Source organism: Cynocephalus volans, chromosome 7, assembly GCF_027409185.1.
Source record: "Cynocephalus volans isolate mCynVol1 chromosome 7, mCynVol1.pri, whole genome shotgun sequence".
NCBI lineage: Eukaryota > Metazoa > Chordata > Mammalia > Dermoptera > Cynocephalidae > Cynocephalus > Cynocephalus volans.
In genome coordinates, this window is record NC_084466.1 from 102,090,181 (window position 1) to 102,111,792 (window position 21,612).

Sequence of the window (21,612 nt, forward strand, 5' to 3'; positions counted from 1 at the left end):
AGAAACTTTTGTTTCATGCTATAAATTAGTGAAGAATTTTTAAGCAGGAGTCTAGTTTCTAAGATCAGATGGGCACATAACAATATTAAAAGAAGATTTCTATTTTTGCTTTCTTTTGTCTTTTTATCTCAAAAAATCTGTGACCGGATTGCTTTTTTCATTGCAACATATTTTGGTAATGATTTTTATTATGGATATAGAGCAATTTTCAACCAACTTCTAGCCTGCTGGGTCAAGCTGTGCCTATTTCTATGTGTACCACAGAGGGTATTTGAGGAATAATAATAGATTCTACACATTCTGCTAGTGATGTGAACATTGCATGTACTTTCTCATTTTATTTAACTTTATTTAAACCTCTCATTTCTTCTGGGAAGTAGAAATTTCTGTTTCCCTTTTAGGGACGAGGGAGCTAAGTTGCAATTTTCAGTTAAGAGAAAACTAAGACTTCATTTTGCCCAGGGAAACACATTCTTCCTAAGCAGCAGAACCCAGGTTTGCCTGATTCCAAAGAATCCAAGCCTTACTTGTTTTATTTCCCAGTTAATATCAGAGAGGCAGAAACCAAACATGCATGTACCTGAAGAAGATTGTGTGCAGCTTTACATAGCAATCTATTTAGTGTGCTTCTTTGGAAAGGAAAAGAAATCCCTTGAAATATCTCTGGCATTTCTTCAGTGACATTGAGGTGTCAGAACATTGTGGGATAACAAAGCAGTCAATTCCTTTAGGTGCCATAGACCTTTCAGTGGTTGTATATTTTGTAGTTAGTAAATAGCCAAATGTATTTCTTTGCTTCAGTGCAAAATGAAATCACCTTAATGAAGAAATCTCATACGGAAACAATCTTTGCACATTAATAATAAATGAATTTTGAAAGAAATTTAAAATAATTTCCAAAGAGGCACAGGAGGAAATACCAAATTTAAAAGTGGTATTTCTCATTTGTTGGCAACAGTAATAAGAAATTATTCTTTCCTTATTGCTCTCAGCTTCCATCACACTTTGTCTGTTTATGAGCCCTTGGAATTCACAGAACTAGATTATGATATATGCTAGTGTTTTATGGGAGAGACAAATTATGGGCTTTGGGGACCCAATCCACCTGTGTTTATATATTGTGAAACCTAAGAATGGTTTTTATATATTTTTAAATGGCTGGGAAAAAAATCAAAAGATGTGATCTGAAAATTACATGAAATTCAAATTTCAGCATCCATAAATGAAGTTTTATTGGAATTTATCCTGCACCCAAGTCCTTTCCCTGATCTATTTTTGGAGCCACCACTGATAAGCCCCCCTTGAGCACATACCCACATTCGCACACGCATGCTTAGACATGCACACTCACATGCACACCTTTCATTCCTTCTTTTGGAGGGATGGTTTGTAAAGCTGTCAGACTCCTTTGTCTAATTTCCCTTTTACAAAGTTTGCTGGGCCTAATGCTTGTCAGGCTTGTCTTTTTATCCTCTGAAGCTCCATTGTTTTCCTCTTTGCTGTTTTTTTTTTTTTTTTTTAATTTCCCAAAGTTTTAAAACAATGGTAGAGAAATGCAGATCTTTAGGATTTTTGCCTTCTTTGTGTCCTTTCCATTGTGTTTGTGGGACCAGATCACAAGTGTCGGAAATCCTGTGGAACCCTCGCTGTGTCCAGGTACTTATGTTCTCATACTTTCTATTTCTCCCTTATACTCTTGCTGAATTTTCCTTTACTGGTCTTCTCATTACTTTTCAGCAACAGCAGTTACTGTCTTACTATTTGGTTGAGTCTACTTGTTATTTATGATTTAGAAAATTGTTGGGTTCCTCGCTAAGGAACATTCAATATAGTTAATATGTCAAAGTGCTTCCAGATGTCAAAATTGTCAATTTCTTTTAACTGCTCTGAGGACACTTGGACCATTGGAAAACTGACCACAATATTTTAATACGATTTAATTAATATCACATCTTTAAATTTTCTTTTGTTTATGTTAATAGCAATAGGCTTTAGCAAATAATTTGGAGGATTATTCCAAAAGTTCATTTAAGTCTCATTCAGGTAAAAGTGATTATGACATGGTAAAATACTGGAAATGGAGCAAGCAGAAGGTAATTACTTACAGATTAAAACTTTCCTTTGAAAATAATGAGCTTTATGTCATAGCTTCCTAGGCCAACAAACTCTTTAAAAGGATCTAGACCCTCCATAGAAAAGTTTTGATACTCAGTTCTGCTTCAGCTCAGCATGTTTCTGAAATTCTTCTGTTCCAGTTCTCATTCTGCCCATTTCAGATGCAACTCTAACCTTCATTAGCCCTTTGCCCTAGGGCTCTGATACTTGCCCCAAGTTCTTCTGATTTTTGATGATTGACTGGCTCATTGATGGGTGGAGATATATATTACAATACTAATTGATCTATTACCATGTGTCAGGCACTCTTCTAGGTATTGGGAATATTATACAAAATAGACATTTGGCCTCTATTCTTTTAGAGCTTTAATTTTAGAAAATGGAGACAGACAGTAAAGTAAAAAGATGAATGAAAAAGAAATCTTCTGCTAGAGTGAGGAACATAAAGCAGTCTAGGTGATAGAAATGTAGCTGGTGAATCGGCTACTGTAGATGGTGTCAGAGAAGACTCTCTAAGGAGGTGACATAATTTGCTTTGTTCCTTGACTAACGAGAAAGAGATGGCCATGTGAATGTTGGGGAGAGGGTGGGGGTGGGGGGATGGTGGGCAAGGCAGAGCATTCCAGGGAGAAGGAACAGCCCATGCAAACATCCTGTGGGATGAAAATAAGCCTGGTGACTTTGAAGTAAGAAAAAGGCCAGTGTGACTGGAATGAAGAAAGTAGGCAGGGGAAACATTCGCATTGTATTCTATAACTTATGGGAAGCTCTTGATTGTTTTTGATGGGAGGGATGACATGATCTGATGACACCTATGGACAGACTCTCTATGTTTTATCTTCATGCAAAAATCTGAGAAACACCCCAGTGCTCTCTTGCCATGTAAGTCCCATTGCCTCTGGCCCTTTCTATCAGGGAGGAGGTCAAAAAGCAGATGTGGTAATTTTTTTTTGATCCTGTATATTTCTACTTTGATTCTACCACATTTTTTTCTCTTTCTAATATCTTTTATCCCCAGAACAGCTTCTCACTTTATGTTTGGCAAAAATCTCTTTTCTAAGCTCAGCAAATCTATAAAATTTAACACAGGTAAGTTAGCCTACAAACTTTATAATTGTCCTCAATTTCCTTTTTCCAACATCCTCTAAATTATGAAATATTTGAAATCTCCAAAAAAAGAAAATACAGCTACTCCTCTTTCATCAGAATATAGTTTCTAGAAGATATATCTGACTTATTAGATGTTATGATATATATGAATAAAGACAGGTAATAAGGATAAACATTTTTAGGATGAGAAAGGAGGTAGAAGAAAGACTTTAGAACAACTCATATTCCTGTTGGCCCTCTCCTCCTGCCACTTTTTTTTAGTCACCTGTTTTTAATTCATTCGGTAATTATTTTACTATGTTATTTATTCTAGGAACTTGTTTAGTAGTGAAAGATATATGTTGGTAAACAAAACAAGGATCTCTGAAGTCATGGAGCTTACATTCTAACAGAAAAGGGGAAAAAAGATGATTTAAAAGCATTTCTTAACATGTTATCACATTAAGATGGGTATACACCGACCAAAATTCACTGCGAAGAAATGGAGAGCATTGAGAACACATATAAAGGTTTTTAGTGATTATCTTGATGAGGGACAATGTATATGTCTTGAGAGTTTCAACTTTGAAATACATTGTCTTTTTTGCCTCTTTCCCACACCATGTATTTATATTTTTCTTTCTTTTTCCCCATGTTATTTTACAGCAAAATGCACTTCCTCCTTTCTTTTTACTTGGATAGATACCCACTGATATATACAAATTTCTTTTAATTCTATTTCATTACCTTATATCAAACAGCACATATTTACCAGGTGCCTATTAAGTACAAGGTATATTATATATTTCAAAAATATCAAATTATTTGTGCTTAAAGTCTTTCATTGATCTGAATATAGAACTTAGTACTTTATAATTTTAAAATGTATTTGTACAGCTTAATTCCGTTGTTCCTAATCAGGTTAATGCAGAAAAACAACTCAGATTAGCTTAAGCAAGTATAGGGGATTTGTTTGTTTGTCCTTCATAAAGTCTCAGTCTTAATGCAGGTATTGTTCCAGTGACTCAGAGGCCATATTCATTATTTGACTTCTCTCCATTTCTCAGCTCTGCTTTATGCTATGTTGGTTTAATCCTCAAAGTATATATTGCGTTTTCCTATTGCTCCAAGAACATCCTTCGCAGTTACCCCATTTCTGGTCCCCAGAGAGGACATGTCATTCACACCGCTTAAATCTGTGTGTTTTATTTCTATGACTGCATTTATGATTCAGTGAGGGACCTGTAATCTAATTATTTAATAAGAACAAACTAGGAAGAAGCAGACTTTTGCTAGGACAGTAGAGAGAGAGAGAGAAAGAGAGACAGACTCACCTCATTTTTGCTGGAATTTAAAAATGGGAAGGATGTTATTAGAGCAATAGAGAGCAAGATCTGCATGATGACTGAGACTGTATAAAAGACAAGCCATAAATCCCCTTATTGGCATAAGCTAGTTTGAGTTGGTTTTTCTGTCGTAACACACATTGCTCTTACAGAAGTAAAGACATGAAATTTATAGATTGCTATATCCTATATACAGATCAAAAGATTTTGAACTCAGAGTTTCGTAAAACTATATAAATTTGGAGCTGGGCAGGATTTTGTGTGTATCTTCATGTAATCCCTTCTATTTACAGTGAAATGAATGAAAGATCAGTGAGGCTGAATAGCTCAACATCTCAGAAAGTGCCAGGTGAGGAGACAAACCTGAGTGTCATGACGTCTGGCTCTGTGCTCCTTCCTGTACTCCACTCTTTAATTTTGGCCAAGAGAGAACCCTACAAATATACTCTTAGATAAATATTTCTTGGTTATTAGTCTTGTTTATAGTGGCAAAATTAAAGAAAAAGAATTCTTGTTAGAATGCCTTATTATTGCTCTGTCTGCTTTCTAACTGAATATCTCATTTTACTCATTTCTTTTAGAAACCTTCCATTTTTATAGGTAGCAAATGCGATAATTCAAACCAACAGTTTATAAAACATAAACTGTTAGCCATGATAGAAAATCTATGAATTGCATCAAAGTTATTGCATTTTTTCACTTGCTTTTTATAAATGTCAACAAAGTTTACATAATAAACTTTTTGGAATTGTCACAACATGTTTACTCCTACATAATTACTAATAAATGACAGTTCATTTTTTAAAAAATCTATGTGGCAGGGAGATCAGAAAACCTTCAGTTACAAAAAGCAGGGCAATGCTTTGTAAGAATGTGCCCCAATACTGGCTTTATTCATTTAATATCATTCTAAGTTTTAAAAATTCAATTCTTGTTCTAGAATGACTTCTTAGTCACATAGGCTATTTTATGTTTTTGATGAGCAGGAATCGATTTAGCAGCTGGTCATCAGGAGACCTGGGGTTTAGATCTGATTCATCGTATGGCTTTGGCTCTTATCTATCTCATCTTCATCCACACATATAGGAAGGACTTCTCCAGTGCTAACATTCTGTTTTCAGCATCAATAGCACATGTAGCCTCCAGAATTGTACATGTGTGTTTTTAATTTTATTTCAAACTTACAGGAAGTGTTTATAAATAACATCCCTGAGAGAGAAAAACCTCCTAAATCTATGTCCTACAAATTCTTTATCAAAAAAATTTAATATTTTCATTGAGTTTTGTAACTCCCCCTGAGAGGTTTAGGGAGATAGTTCATTTTTTTGGCCTTTATTTTAAGAAAGTGGCTAAATGTTAATTAATTGAAGAAAATGCCCGCTGAAAAACAAAGCACTAAGCCTATTATAGAAATGAATCTTATTTTTCTGCCAAGTGCTTTATAATTAAAAGAAAACTCGGTGGAAAAGCAGCTTAAGCAATAACAATATTAGTAAAATATTGATTTTTTAAAAATTGCTTTTCTGCTGAGAATGACTGGGTACTTATTTACCCCACAATCTATTTTTTGGATGGTTTCAGTTTAGCACAGTTTCTCAACCTCAGTATTATTGAATTGGGGGCTAGATAAATCTTTGTTGTTGGGGGCTGTCCTGTGCACTGTAGTATGTTTAGCAGCATTCTTAGCCTTCACCCTCTAGATGCCAGTAGTACCAACCTACCCCTGTGGTGACAAGCCAAATAACCCAAATATCCCTGACAAAATTGCTCCTCTTCCCCTCCTTAATTGAGAACCACTGGTTAAGAAGCAGGCAAAGTGGGGCAAAATCATAGTGAGGTCAACTTATTGTAAGTCAGATGACTAGTCATTGATATACCTGTTTTAGTAGCCATGTCTCACTACACCAGTCCCCCAAATCAACTTTACCTTGACCAAAGTACCAGTTTTTGTGTGTATATATCAGATCACTTTGCACGTTGTAGTTAGTGTGGCCCTTGATTTGAAAACATTGATGCGTTCTCCTGCCTACCCTACCTTTGTGATGTTGCAAGAGCTTTTCTCTGATTATCATTGCCTTTGAGGTATCCTGAATCCCCATGCCTACCTCACATTTCCTATCTTTCTTCAAACGAGCCCAAAATGCAAAATGATTTCTTTTGTTTAGATGCAGCTGTCATTCAAGATTTTGCCAAGTGTGACAATTTAGCAGTTCCCTCAAACCTGAACGTATTGTACTTGAAAGGGAAAATATGCTCTCATTGTGTGATGGTTATTAAACAGTATTAAGGCTTTGATTGAGCATTCCCATGGAGATGACTTGCACAGCACATTACTGCATTAATGCAGGTATTTTTGCCTGTCAAACTTTAAATATGGAAAATAACTGCAGTGTCATTTGGTTCACTTCGCCACCACTGAAGCATTGCTTCCCTGTAATGCATGCTGGCCTACTGTTCCCAGTCCAATTTAAACTCTAAGTAATGACGGTGTATTTCTACTTCCTTCGGGAAAGCATTACAAAGTTTAATTTGCTGTTCCCTAACCACTTGTAATAGTATCTGTACTTAATGTTCTAGGATTTTGGTAGTGAAACTTTCTGCTAATCTACTTCTCTTTCTTAGAGGTAAAAATTTAATATCATCAGCAGGTTTTTTGTACATATCAGCTTTATCTTCTAAGACTATACAATGGGTTTAAAGTTTTGTCATTTCTAGTCAATCATAATCTTTTCCTCCACACAGTTGCTTGAATAGGTTTAAAAGCCTAATGCTTGATAGCACCTTGCACTTCAAAGCACATGCCGGCATTACCTTACTTGGTTTGTACCAGATCACTTTGGGGAGTGGGCAGGCCAGTGTCGGAGCTTCATTTGACAGATAAATGTATGGAAGCTCAGAGAAGTTAAATAACTTTCCTCAGTCACTAATATTTATGTAGCCCTTAAAAAAATGGCAATGTCTGATCCATACCTGTTACCTCATTTACTCTGTGAAACAAGAAGGGCAGGTATATAACCTCCGCTTTTCAGAAGAGAAAACATAGGCACAGAAGAGGGAAGTGATAGAACAGAGGAGTGCTGGCCTTGATTTAGGTCTTTCGACTCACATTGCAATGTATCCCTGCATTTTGCTTTTCCCAGTATTGCTTGCATAATTGTTTACCTCTTTCTTATATTATTGAAAGGGCTTCTACATGAGAAACTGGGATGAGGATTTCACTCAGAGTCACAGAGAGTAAAATGCAATGATTTAGTGAGAGAATCTCCTGAGAAAATAGTTTGCGCACCTTGATTTGTTGTTTGTGTACCAAGCATGTCGTATTAGATTCATTCTCCGTAGTTCTTCCTTTTTTTCTTCCACTCCTCTTTCCATCCATATTTTAATCTGTGTCATCCAGAGGCTCAGTTTTGAGGAGATAGGCTGTATATTTGTTTTGCAATAACTCTTACACAATAGCATTTTTAAAATTTCTTTTAATTTTTACATTTAATTCTTATACCTGGGTGTTATATAACACCCAAATGAAAAGACCAATTGGCTTGGGAAGTTTTCAAGAAATACTAGTCTTGACAGAGTCTGGGGTCATCCCAAAGCTGTCCCTATACAGAAAATGAGACAGGGCCTCTTAGATTTTACATACTTCACGGAGTTTCCTATACAAATGGGCAAATGGGTAATTCTGGAGGAATTTGTATGAAAGCTGAAGAGCTGACATACTCTTTGGAACTTAGTAGGATCAAACTTCCTTTCAGCTCAGTTATAAACTCAGCTTATGTATGTGGTATTGACACTTAGTTATGAAGGACCAAACACTCCTACTGGTTGCTGGCTGAGTGGCCTTGTGCTAATATGCTGCTATGCTACTGTGGAGAAAATTGCCATTCTGACTGTGATCAAAACATATTCCTTTTGACTTCAAACACCCAGCAATAAATTTCCATTAAAATCCAAGAGCTCTGAAAAGCCTTCAGGGAAAATATTTGGGGAAAATAAAAACAAACCAAGAAAAGATACCTTGTATACCTGGAAAGAAAAACAAAATCAGTTTTAAGTTAAAATCAGTCTTAGAGGAATAGAAAAAGAGGAAATCTTTTAAGAAAACCCCAAGGTTCCTCCTCCACCTATTGGCAAACATTCAGTCTTATTTAGGATGTCAGGTTACCTTGCTAAAGGAAAAGTACAGCACATCGTGTCTTTATTGAATCTTTTAGCAGCTGAAAATGGTAAAAGTCCTCACGCTACAAAAGCCTGAGGTGGCTGAGAAGGAAAGTAGTAACCAACTACTTTATTTAGGCCAGGGCACCAATATTGTTCTGTCTTGTTTTGTTTCTTTTTAATATGGTTTACTGGATAAATTCATTTTCATACCATCTATTACAGTCTGATTTTTGTGAAAGTCAGTAAAGGTATGTTAGATTTCATTTTCTTGCACATATACTTCTATTTGGAATATAATGACCTATTTTCATTTTGGATTCCCAGGCATATTCTATGAGGTTGCTGGAATCGGGAGCTGCCAAACTTAGGTCCAAGAGAGCTGAAGTAGTTCTCTAATGGCAACTTCAGCACACTGGTGGCCGAATGAGTTAGGATAACATGTGGTAACTCCCCAAAGCCTCATTTTGGATGCCCAGAGCAATTTTTCACTTATATAATGAACTACTGGGTAATTTTTCTACAAAGCACTCTTATGATATTTTTCAAACATAACATCTGGCACATCAGTTGATAAGTATGCGCTCAAATGCTTTTCTCCAGCCGTGTTGCAAAGTGTTTCATCAATGAAGTTGCACCAAGTTTGTGTTAGACTGGAGATGACCTCTGTGTCATATACACAGCTTATGCTACATAAGATCCCTGTCCCCAGGAGTATTATTTGCAAAGACTAAGGATAAGAATAAAATTCCTTTTTGTACATATACCACAGTTTCTGTTTCCCCATTCATCCATTGATGGGCATTTAGGTTAATTCCATCTCTTGGCTATTGAGATTAGTGTTGTGATAAACATGGGAGTGTAGGTGGTTTTTTTTATATATTGATTTCATTTTCTTTGGGTATATACTCAATTGTGGAATAGCTGGGTCGTATGATTAGTTTTCTGAGGAACCTCCATACTGTTTTCCACAATGGCTGTACCAATTTACATTCCCATCAGCAATGTAGGAGGATTCCCTTTCTCCTGGCCAGCATTTATTTTCTGTCTCGTTGATAATAGCCATTTTAACTGGGGTGAGATGATATCTCATTGTGGTTTTAATTTGCATCTCCCTGATGATTAGTGATTTTGAACATTTTCTCATGTGCTTGTTAGCCATTAGTATGTCTTCTTTAAATAAATGTTTATTAAGATCTTTTGTCGGGCCGACCCCGTGGTGCACTCGGGAGAGTGCCGAGCTTGGAGCGCCATGGGTTCGGATCCTATATAAGGATGGCCGGTGCACTCACTGGCTGAGTGCGGTACGGCCGGTCACAAAAAGACAAAAAAAAAAAAAAAGATCTTTTGTCTATTTCTGATATTATTTTCCTGATATTAATCCCTTGTCAAATGTATAGTAGGTTGTCTCTTCACTTTGTGGACAGTGTCCCTTGCTGTGCAGAAACTTTTTGGTTTTCTACCAAGTGTTTAGCCCTGGACACATTTTTTTTTTTTTTTTAACCAAGCATGTGGCAATAAAGGAAGTAGAGAACTGCAAATGGTAGTCCAATGAGCTGACTAAGACTCTCTAATATTACAGCCAGATCACCAGGTCTCAATGACTCAAGAGAGAACCCCGAAAGACTTCTTCTGAGAAGCCTTAAGTGACCTTTAGTCAAACTTTGATGACCTTTTTAATCGCTCCCTCTGCATACCCCAGTTGTGATTCCTTGCATCACAAAGATCTTGTACACTTATAAGAACTGATTTACTCTGAATAACTTAAGGGCAGGGATCATATATATATATATTTTTTCTTTTGCCTCTTCTTTTAGTAAATGCTCAATAGATAATGTGCTAGGTGCCTAATAAACACAGTAAGGTTTCTTGAAAAGGCTTTAGATAGGAAATAGTGGAAAGGCTGGTGAAGACGTTCTGAGTCTCTGTAATTACATGAGCAGAGAAGCACAGCTGAGAGAACTTGTAAGTCAAGGAGCAGATGGCCTAGGTTCTAGTGGTGATTAGCTTGTAGGTTTTCCCTCCTCTTTATCCTTATTGTTCAGGGAACATAAGTAATCACAAGTGACAGGGAAAATCATTTGATTGTCATTGTCATTATTATTTATAATCTCACATTGCTTTCTGAGGGAGAAAGACTTTTATCCTGAGTTTCCATTTTTGTGTGGAGTGCAATGATGACTCAGATTGTATGGCCTTGGCAGAAGGAGTTGAGGCGGAATGGTTATAGGAACATTCGGGTTTTCACATGGAAACTTTTAAGGTTAGGGCTGAAACGAACCTGAAAGCAGTTGTTACCGAAACTTTGATCTGTGGACCAGCACTGGTCAGTCTATAACAGGGATTCAAGTTAGAAAATTTTACAGCAACTTGGCAGAGTAATTTTTTTTTTTCTAAAGGTGACCAGTAAGGGGATCTTAACCCTTGACTTGGTGTTGTCAGCACCACGCTCTCCCAAGTGAGCCAACCGGCCATCCCTATATAGGGATCCGAACCCTTGGCCTTGGTGCCATCAGCACCACATTCTTCCAGTGAGCCACAGGCCAGCCCTGGCAGAGTAATTTTATACCTGTTGAATCTGTTAAAAAAAAGTTTTGTGTATATTCATTTTTTAATTTTTTATGTGTATGCACAGAAATTCTTCTTTCTTTTAAGTTTTCCTTTTTTTTTTTTTTTGGCAGCTGGCTGGTACAGGGATCTGAACCATTGACCTAGGTATTATCAACACCATGCTCTAACTAACTGAGCCAACCAGCCAGCCTCCTGTATAAGTATTTTGGTTTTTTAATGTTTGTTCATAACAGATTGAAAATTAAAAAGAACTAGTTCTTCACTACAGATAGAGAAGCACTCTTTTAGTGCATATCTTTTTAATAAACCTTAAATAATCTAGTGAACAATTTCCTCCATAATTTGAGTCTCTTTCCAGGTCCTCTGAAGCTCTTAGGAGGAACTCAGATTAAGGGCTCCTGATCTAGCTCAAATCAGTAATTTATAGACAAGAAAACTGACCACTATAAAAGTCAATTAATCTAGCCACAATCCCATAGCAAACTGGAATCCAACATAGTTTCCTTTCATTCCACCAAATTAATTTCTTGCTTTCTGCTTCCAAATACCACATGTATACCACTTACTGCCACCAAAGTGTGGATTGTTTTTCTGCTTATCAAGATTTGTGATGCACTAAACTATACCATAAGACATCAAAGGAGATTTGCCTGCTCTGCCCACTTGCTTACAGTGACATATGCAGCACACACATAACGTTTTAGAAAAATGAAAGCATGTGGGCCAACTTGTGCTGCCAGCATGACTATTAACTATTTAAATTCCATTCTTGCTGTAGCTTACTTTTTATTAAATGAACCTTTATTAAATGAATCATAATTCTTGACTGAGAATTTTATTTGAGGAAATTGCTTTTAATTTCAACAAGATCATAGTGCTACTACTTGGAAAATATGGGCATTGCCGACAAATGTATTTTATTTTGTTTTCATCCATCTGAGTCTTATGACCATAGCTGGTTGTTACTGAGAAAGATGAGAGAGAGAGAGAGAGAGAGAGAGAGAGGGAGAGGGAGAGAGAGAGAGAGGGAGAGAGATGGAGAGAGAGATGGAGAGAGAGAGAGACTGTGAGAAACGGTGTCTCTGAAGTTTGAAGTCAGATGTGAGAGAGAATCTGCAGAGTCATAAATGAAAGTGTTCCAGGCAGAGAGAGGGTACCTTTGGCTTTCCTGCCATGCATGATTGATGCTTACCCTTTATCACCCTAGCTCATGTGTCCTAGTATTTTTTTTTTTTCTCTCCTGCTGCCACAGTCATAATTAATGATTAAGGTACAGTAACTAGCATAACACCTGGCTATTAATTTCAGGAAGTAGACCGGGGTGCATAGCATTTGACCTCACAGACACTCAGGAGGAGGCTGTAAAGCATCCTTCATTGCGTAAAGTTGAATACTCTACCTTTTTCCATCCCAGCTGTGATTTTGACAACCTGCCTACACTGGAACAAATCAGTCTAACCTCTCTCCCTGTCACTTGTTTTTTCCAGTCCATTTTACAAGCTGGAAGAAATAAGAAATTAAATTGCAGTTGTGTGTGTGTGTGTGTGTGTGTGTGTGTGTGTGTGTGTGTGTGTATTTTAAAGATGCTAAATCCAACATGTATAAATTGCCATTATTTATGTTAACATGAAATAAATCCTTCCATGGTACCAAATGCTTTCTACCAATGATGTAGACATGAATGATTTTATGTAAACAATAACTCTGAAATCTTGCGCCTGTCTTTGGTCTCTTTGGTTTTATATACTATTAGGTTGTGACCTCTGTGTTTGTAGACTTGAATACCTGCTGCTTTGGTCTTTCCTTTCTGTAGATAGGCTCTCTCTGATACTCTGGGGCATAGGCATAAGAATTTAGATCTTATTTTCATATTAGCCAGAAAGTAATGTAGTTTGGAAGGCAAACTGCAACCCAAACAGTCACATAATAGATGGGCTTCTATGCCAATAAAAATTATTCAGGCCACTTTTCTCTCTCTCTCTTTTTGTTCCCAGTGACCTCTGAACTTTTATTGGCCTCCTGTTCCCCAGAGGGTACCCTGCTTCTGTTGCCTCAACGCCTCAGAACTTTGTGGTCTCAGACACCACTTTGCAACCCACCATCCTACAGGCGGTGGTCTTTTGAACGGAGTTGCCGCTGTCCAGGGCATCAGTGGGACTGAAGTCCTCCCCATCTTCCAGCAGCAGGCAGTAGGTCGCGATCTCAGGCTCTAGCTTGACCTTGATGTTCAGCAGGGCTTCGTACTCCTGGGCCTGCCGCTGCCCCTCTGCCTGGATCTGTGCCAGCTCTGACTCCAAGTTTAGCAGAACCCCATTGAGCTGATGCATCTGCATGGCACAGCAGGTCTCCACCTCCCTCAAAAACTGTTCTCCAAACTGGCCTTTAGATTTCTCATTGAGTCCAGGTTGATCTCCAAGGACTGGACTGTACGCCTCAGTTCTGTAAGCCTCATCTCAGCAGCTCCAATCTCAGCAGACTGCGAGGTGATCACTGTGGTACTCTCTTCAATCAGCTTGGTCCAGTACTTGTCCGGTTCCTTTCAGTTCTTCTGAGCCAGTTGGTCCTACTGGACCCGGATGTCCACCATGATCTTGCTGAGGTCTTGAGGTCAACCCAAAGTTGTCATTCTGGGCTTGTAGGTCTTTTACTTCCTCCTGTGGTTCTTCTTCATGAAGAGAAGCTCCTCCTTGAGAGGAGATGCTCGATCTCTGTCTCTAGCTGCAGCTGGGTGACATTGGTATCATCAGTGACCTTGTGCATGGCCAGCTCTGTCTCATACTTGACTTTAAAGTCATTAGCAGCAAGACAGGCATTGCCAATCTGCAGAACAATGCAGGCATTGTCCACAGAATTTGCAAGATCTGAGCCCTCAGGTTTTTGATGGTCTTGAAGTAATTCCCCAGTCTCTGGCCTGGGGTCCCTTCTTCTTCAGGTGTTCCCAGGTTTTTCTATCCATCTTCTGATTCTCATTCTCCAGGTTCCTCACCCTGTCCAGGCAGTCATTCAGGTCTTGCATGGTCTCCTTCTCACCCTAGATGTTCCCTATGCCCGCAAGACCCTCAGCCATCCCCATGGCCAAGCTCCCAGACCTCCAGCTGCTCTGGAAGTTAGTGGAGCAGGACATGGCTATGTAGGAGCCCGACCCCCAGTGCCGCATAGACACTGGCCATGCTACTGGCCAGCTGGACCTGGTGGCTGGACTCCTGAATGGAGCCCAGGGACTGGTAGCTGGTGGAGAAGGTGGTGGAGCAAGTGACAAAGCTCATGCTGTCTGGGGAAGAAGGCAAGAGGCCAGGACTCAGGTTTGGACAGTGAGAAGGTCCACTTTTCTCTTTTGAATTGTCTACATCACTGCTCTTGACTATGAGCACAGAAATTTTAGAGATGAACTCAAAGTAAACCTTACTAATTAAGTGGTCAAGAGGTTAGAGAAAGTAGAAAAATAACACAGCTCTCAAATTAATTAAATTCAGATTACCAATAATTTAAATCAAGTTGACAGCTATTTACTTCACATCATTTTAGCTAAATAAAAAACTTAATAGGACATTACTCTGTAGATTCTGTTCCTCAGCTAACTCAACTGATATATAAAAAATGAGCATCTGTGTTATTTTCAAGACCCAAATTAGGATTTACAGCTTCAGGTAGGGAAATTAAACCAACACATTTTTCTTTCCTTCCCTTCATACTCCAATCCCATGGAAATGACCAAAGAAGCATAACATGAACAAAAGAAGTCTGTAGCAATGCTACAAAATGGAGAAGAGTGATATCAATAAATCAGATTCTTCCAGAATTTTATTTTTAAGAAGGAGGAGAAGGAGGAGGATCAGGTTTACCTGAGGAGCTGACAGGGGCTTTGGTTATGCCCAATATAAGCAAAGTAGAGAAACTGCGAGAGGCAAGTAGACAAGTCTCTCAAACAGAAAACTGAGAGAATCCCATGCTTGGGAAACTGTAGCATGATTTCACCCCCATCTGGAGGAGTGGGAGTGTCAGCAAGAATTATAAAATAGGGCTTCCACAATTTATCAGAGCTCTGCAGAGAGGGGTTGGACAAAATATTCTCCCGAGTGCTCCACTTGTTTTCTTTAATATCCTAAATGCAGTTAGATCTTTTCCTACCCACTTTACTCTTGCTTTTTCTTTTTGGAACAAATATGTCAGTTTCATTCCTAGCACACGCACTTGGAAAGAAATCAGCCTTTTTTGTACTCTCTGTCCCCTGAACACTGCAATTTCATGACATCAAATGGTGGACTAAGCACAGGGAGCTCATACCAGCCAATAGAATGGGTAATATAAAGATGCACAAATAAATATACACAGATAATGAAGTATCACCCATCATTGGGGAGAATAAGAGGAAAGTTGGAAATCAGAGCAAATAAAACATGGATATTGAAGGTAACCAGAAGCTAATTATTTCAAATTCTAGTGTCCTGATTGATATTTGGGAAGTTTTGGGGTATTTTTTTCACTCTGTAAAATAGAAAGCACACTGATATGTAAAGAAGCAATAGGATAATTTTGCTGATATGTTACTATGCACCATGCACTCTCTGATCTCTATACACAGTTGCAAAGCCAGAACTGGAACCTAAATTCCATTTCTATTTCAACTTCTTTCTACATCAGCATGTATTCTAATTGGATGTAATGAGCATTTACTATTGCTGAGGATAAATTCTAAACTAATGATTTAATACATGGCTAATGAGGCATTAAATGTCCACAGCTGATAACAAATAGTATTCAAAATATTTGAAAACTGAATTTATCATCATTTAGCACCACTTTAATCAGATTGTATATCACCTTTGTCTTGAATTCTATCATGCTTATCTCTTTGTTAAAGATTTTTGCTTATTGAATCATCATGTAGACAAATCACATACATTACAGAAATTATAATCCTGACTTCGGTGTTGTTGTAACTAACAATTATTGGGGAAAAAAATTAGAGTCATTAAATTTGCTAAATCTTAAATGATTCTATGTTACATTTCTAGAAAACCAAAGAAACAATTTACATTACTACATTGTAAAACTGATGACCTCAAAATACAATAAGACACCTTAATAAACCAGGCTTGCCCTGATATTGAAATTTTTCTTGTAGTTTAATATACAAAACTCCTAGGCACTTCTTCATTAAGAATCTCTTTATTGGTAGAAAATTATATATTTAAGCTTTCAATTTCTCAAAAATTAAATTCCTACAGTTAGATGTACCTCGTACATCATCCAAGGATATACTGCAGACTCTTGGAGGCAGTGCAGACTACATATGGACCTCATTATATATATCATGTCAAAGTAAACATCAAAAGACATCTGAATAAAATAAGCAGGGACATTTTTCTCCTTATTTCAAGCACTTACCAAGCATATTGTCTGGCTTGTTTAGAGTGTCAGATTAGAAATTCAATGCCAATTTAATTCATGCCTTTGTAAACATTTTTGCATTCTGTTAGAAAGTTTATAGGTCTTTCTCATTATTGAAATTTCACAATAATGTCTAGGTCTGAGTCGTCTTTCATTATTACCAATTCAGCTCATGGTCAATTTTTTGTTTTGAAGCTTCAAGTCTAGCTCAAGGGACTAGCCTTTAAAATAACCTGTAATCCTTGTCTGAAGTGTGAGTGAATGAGTTATGATCTTTTCATTGATCTAAATAGATAGTGAATAGAAATCCAGTGATGTTATTAGTTAATCAAACAAGATATTTTTATTATCACCTGTGATACTTTCATGGGCACCTGTGGGGAATACAAGAGTATAGGCTCCAGCCCTGGGAGTTTATAATCTTTATGGAAAGTTAAGACATATGTTTATGACAACATAAACAAACATAGCAAGACCCCTGAATGTAACTGACAAATACTCTAACAAGTACGAGATGCAATCAATAGAATATTTAAGCTTTGCTAGACAGAGATGGTTTTACAGATTGTTAAAAGGTAGCCTTTTAGGTATAGAGAAACTGGAGAAGTAATCAAAGTGAGCCAGCACAAAATTATTAAAGAAAAGCAAAAGGCCAAATCTTTCTTCTTCTTTTCACTTAGGTTACAAGGCTACTAGAAAGTGTAATAGAGCCAGGATATCTGGATTTCTGAGAGACACTTGACAAGGTTTCTCATAGTACAAAAATGAACAAAATATGGATTTAATGCAAGAAAATGGGCATTGTTACATTAATAATGGGATGAATAAGTATTAGTTAAAGCATAGTGATTAATATTTTAACACAAAATGGAGGTGTGTGTGGGACAATATTCTCAGCTCTGTTTCTGCAAATTAAATTCAACATTGTTTCTGCAAGTAACAGGCATGAGCAATCTAGGTGATAGGAAATAAAACTTGCAAATTGATGGAGTTTGGATGTATTGTCCTCCCAGAACTCGTGTGGAAATCTGATCCCCAGCATGACAGTTTGAGTCACAGGGGGCTGATCACTCATGAATGCATTAGTTCTCTCCCTATGTTGGGGGAGTAATGAGTGAGTTCTCGCTCTATTAGTTCCTGCGAGAGCTGGTTGTTTAAAAGACCCTGGCACTTCCTCTCTCTCTCTCTTGCTTACTCTTGCCATGTGATCTGCTTGTACCACTGGCTGCCTGCCACTTTCTTCCCAGAGTAGAAGCAGCCTGAGGCTCATGCCAGATGCAGCTGTCTCAGAATTGTAAGCCAAATAAACCTCTTTTCTTTATAAATTACCCAGTCTCAGGTATTTCTGTTATAGCAACATGAGACACACATCAAGACACACAGCAACATCAAGACACACATGATCAGAACTTCAAAGAATAATTAATGTATTAGATTCCAAAATATATGGACAGGTAGGAATACACAAAGCCTAACAACAATGATTTCATCAGGAATAAACTTAAATTTGTGTTCTTGTAGTAACAAAACCAAACAAAAAAATCTGCCCTCCCTGAAAACCAAAACCAACCATACAAACACAGTAGAAACCACAGGATAGTGGATATAGCTTTCAGCAGCAGTACAAGTGTTTTAAGGATTTTCTTTGACTGTCACCTCAGCAGGAGTTAATAATATGATGCTACTGATAAAACAGCAAGTGTGCTAGTGTGATCTTAGCCTATACCGCTGTTTCTGAACCTTTTCTTCATTATTGTCCCTTTATGGAGCCTGTTAAAAAATTTCTTCCAATCATTTCCCCAGTGAAATTTTAATACCACAGATATATGTTAAGTACATATATAAGGGGTCTTCAGAAAGTTTATGGAAATATTCTTATTATCTGTTAATCACATTTTCCATGAACTTTTTGAAATACAGTAGTACTTTATATATATCTGGGCTTTATACATAAAAAGAGTAAGATTTTTTTCCCCCCAAGAACCGATTTTCACTCTGTTCGGGGCAGTATCATCTTTCTAGAGAATTCATGGGCTTTATTAGCAGAGAATACTCAAGAATGAGGGAAGGTATATTCTACTGTTTTTAGCAGCCTTTAAAATAATGTGTTCAATTCTGAATACCATATTTTAAGACATATGTCAAAACTGAATGGCATTCAAAGGAGAGCAGTTAGGATGGCATGACAAAAATTTTTGAAGGCAGGGAATGGTCATCTTGGGGAAAATGAAACTAAAGGGGTCCTTATACCTATTTTCAAATATACAAAGGCAGTTATATGACAAAAGGGATATAATTATTGAGCAGTTGCTTTAAGAAAATATATTTGAGCTAAATATTATAAATTATTTAGTTCAAAGTATACAAGGAAGGAAAAGTTTGCTTCATCAGGAATACTTTTTTGTACTTGACCCATGGTGGGGAATGTGGTAGAGAAGATTCAAACCCTCAGTGGACAGGATGGCCATAGCTATCCTTTCATTCATGAAATCCTGTGATACCTGGCCATAGGAAATAAACTGAATCTTGAAGGAGAAGACAGATTTGGATGAACTTGGAGGACATAACACTCCAAAGTGGACAGTCGTCTGGCTTAAGAGGAGGCATGGAAATTAGGGCATAAAGACTTGCCCTCTACTATCTTCTCTGTTCAAAATTCACTGTCTGGACCCAGTTTGTTACCAACAACTGGGGACCTACTTCTTTCCCTGCAATGTGTTGGACTTAGATTAGATTATGTCTACCTTTTCTAGTTCTAGAAATCTAAGATTCTGTGACTCAGTTACACATGGTAGGAAGATGCTGTTCCTACCTTCCAACATTCCCCATCAGCTCAAGCAATTCATGAAGTACTTATAAGTCAGAAACTACCTGACCTGGTCCTTGAGTTGTCATGGGAAACAAAAATATTGTCCTTTAGAAAGTGTATTCTCAGAGAATAGTTTGGAGAGCAGAAGGGAGAGAAACAACATGAAACAAAAGAGGTGTTTCATGATGAAAAAAAGTAGAAGTTACTGTCATATAAAGGTAATGCTAGACAGGAATCTATGCTGCTGGCATCTCTCCACAGTTGGGCATCTTTCATACTTCTAGGTCTTCAGGACTTTAAATCCATTCTGGACAAATGTGGTATTGCTAGCTATGCATTAAAACAGGTGGGCCAGGGGACTTAGAGAGTGATTATAAGAATCTGTCAGTTGACTTTTTCAAAGTCATGATTGGGTAATGATTCTCAAATATTTATTCAGCTGAAATCTAAGCCCATGCACAGAGGGTCTGAAATCAAAAAGTAAAAAAGATTAGGGTAAAGTTGTGTGGCTTTTACATTTGTGGGAATCGTTATTGAAATTATAGCATACATAGGTTTTTATTGTGTAAAATACAAAAAGAGTCACTGTTTTTGTTGTTATTATTACTAGTGTTCGCTTAATTTTCTTGCCTCAGTTTCATATCCTGAGGGGTCTGGCAGTAATGCAATGCTCGCCTAGGCTGGAGGGCTAGAGCTATACTATAAGGACTGATTGATTATTCTCCACGAACCATTGCTATCCTCAGTTTAGTTCAGCTTTTTTCACATTTGTCTCTTGTGGACTCAAAGATGCTTCATTAGCTGAAAAAACAGAAAAGTTATATGTGACAGGGAAGATTGAGGAGGTTGGGAGGGGGCACCATGATATAATGGAAAGAGAAGATCTGATGTAGGCAGTGTGACCTTGGATAAGTTGCTGGTCCTCTCTGACCTCAGTTTCCTTAACTGTAAATCAGAATGACAACATTGGCCCAGACAATCTTTTTTACACAATTTTTAATCCTCTTTGTGAATTAAAACCACTGGGAGAGTTCTTACCAAATAGATATGCCTGGGCCCTAGCCCAGTTTGAAGGAGTGCCTGGATCTCTCTCTCTCTCTCTCTTTTTTTTTTAATCTCTTCATGTGACCCAGATGTGCAGCCAGGGTTGAGAAGCAAAGTTTTATAGTATTGTTGTAAGGGTAAAATTTAATTATATTGTCAAAGAACCCTGAAAGGGGCTATTCAAATAAGCATTTTTTCAAGGGCAAGCACGGGAGGTATTTTTTTTCCATGCAATTTTTCTTTTTAACAATAGCAGCATCTGGGCTGGTTGCTGTTTTCTGCCCTCTACCAGGAGGAGTAAGAAGACGGAACATACCTAGATCATTCCACCCTGTTAAGAGTCAGGTTCCCAGATTTCAGGCCTGTCATAGTCATGGCATCAAAGATGACCAGCCTACATCTGTGGTTTCCCAAAGGGCCTGGCAAGGCTCAGAACTACCAGGCTCACTTTTATCCAACCCCACGAGGTCAGAGACCACGGGCTGTACCTCTCTGCACAGAGATGGAGCCACGATCCATGAAGGGCTCCACCAGTTACTTACCAAGCTTTGAACATTCCCTAAATTATTACTTTTATGGTTGGTAAATTTAGGCTCTGTAAGCTATGCCTAAATATGTGACTTGGTTAGTGCTATAAAGCTGATTGACACTTTAAAAAAAAAACTATTTAAGATGTGACAGGGCAAGAGTTTCAGGAGATTTCATTTTATTAGTCAATGTCAACCCTATAAATATTCATAGAAAAGTGTCTGGGGGAGATTAAACTTCCGATAAGTATTCCACAGGACAGAGAATAAAGATTAACCTTTTGTATAAAAGATTAACTTTTTGTATATGATAAAAAATTAATACAAAATATAAAATTAGTACTGAAGACATTTGGCAGGAGAGGTATAGGCTGAATTTGTATATTGAAATGACTACACAGGTTCTAATCTTATATTAACGGGAACAAAAGATTAGCCAGCAAAGAATGTCACTTCTTAAAGTGACAGAGGAGAGAATGTATAAGTAATAGAATCTTTGTCCAACCAGATAAGATTCTTGGGAGACTAATGATAATTTTAAAAAAAGAAAAAAAAAAAAGAAACT

General features: G+C 37.5%; 1 protein-coding gene and 1 pseudogene across 6 annotated transcripts in view; one reads left to right on the top strand and one right to left on the bottom strand.

Annotated features, from left to right (window-relative positions):
• The window catches only part of CTNNA3 (catenin alpha 3), a 1,664,900-nt gene that overhangs the window by 940,558 nt on the left and 702,730 nt on the right, over positions 1 to 21,612 (top strand). The window lies entirely within an intron of this gene.
• On the bottom strand, positions 13,337 to 14,542 carry LOC134382411 (keratin, type I cytoskeletal 18-like; annotated as a pseudogene).